The sequence below is a fragment of the Mandrillus leucophaeus genome, unplaced genomic scaffold, assembly GCF_000951045.1.
Source record: "Mandrillus leucophaeus isolate KB7577 unplaced genomic scaffold, Mleu.le_1.0 Scaffold361, whole genome shotgun sequence".
Classification (NCBI taxonomy): Eukaryota; Metazoa; Chordata; class Mammalia; order Primates; family Cercopithecidae; genus Mandrillus; species Mandrillus leucophaeus.
Window position 1 is genome coordinate 996,524 of NW_012103821.1, and position 1,276 is coordinate 997,799.

The window sequence follows — 1,276 nt, forward strand, 5'->3', positions numbered from 1 at the left end:
TTCCTAAAACAAATTTTTAGATAAAAATTTACATGAAACACCAGTGAAATTTTTCAAATTCTCATTATAGAAGCTGTAATAGTATTTATAAGTGTTTTATTTCACCCAACCCAAGTGAACCAGTATGTTTTAAATTTGTTCTTTTTTTTCATAGACCTTCTTAATAAACAATGTAACGTATTTCCTTTCTTGTTTTATTTTTATAGATTTGGGGGTATAAGTCCAGTTTCTTTACATAGCTATATTGCATAGTGGGGAAGTCTGAGCTTTTAGTGTACCCAGCACCTGAATAAAGTACACTGTACCCAATAGGTAATTTTTCATTCCGCACACTCCTCCTACCCTCACATATTTGGAGCCTCCAATGTCCATTATTGCATTCTGTATGTTTCTTTATATTTAGCAACATCATTTGTAGCATCATTTGTAATTCGTTTCAGTGGACTCTATGTGTGTGTGTGTATATATGTATATACATATATATGTGTGTGTATATGTACACATATATACACGGACATATGCACACATACATATATATATACACACACACATACACACACACACACACACACATATATAGGAACCTTGGTAATTTTCTTAATGATTTTTACAAAATAATTCCGTGAAAATGGTAGACTTCTGCTATATAAATTACAAAACATTGTGCTACTATGAAGGTTGCTTTTAGAGTTTGCTTATGATCATTTTTCTTTCATATTTTTATGAAATCGCATTTATAATTCTGTTATGGCTTTTGAGTTTTCTGTCAAAGTTAGATGTAACTCAAAGTATTTAAAGATGTTTATTGTGGATGTCTTCTATTTATTTAAATTTCTGTAACTTTATTTAAATGTATGTTACTTAATTTAAATTTCTCATATTTCTATAGTTTATCCTGGCATAAGTTGTGAGAAATAGATTCAACTGTCTTTTGCTTCATGGACACTTAGTTGTCATAATCATTTAATGAATAATTCATCTTTGTCCTCCTGCATTTATGTACTAAATTCCCCAATGTATCTATCTGTGTCATTTCTAGATGTTATAGTCTGTTTTGTTGATATATTCACAAGCCAGCCACGCACTATTGTACTTACTAAGTAATTATAATCATATTTTAATATTTGGCGAATTTGTTCCCCACTTATTGTTTTTATCCCCAGTGTTTATTTTTAGATTCATGTTTATTTCTTCACTTAAAATTTAACATCTATAATTCCAAAACCCAAACCAAATCAAATATAAAACATGTTAGTCATTGAGAACATTTCAACTA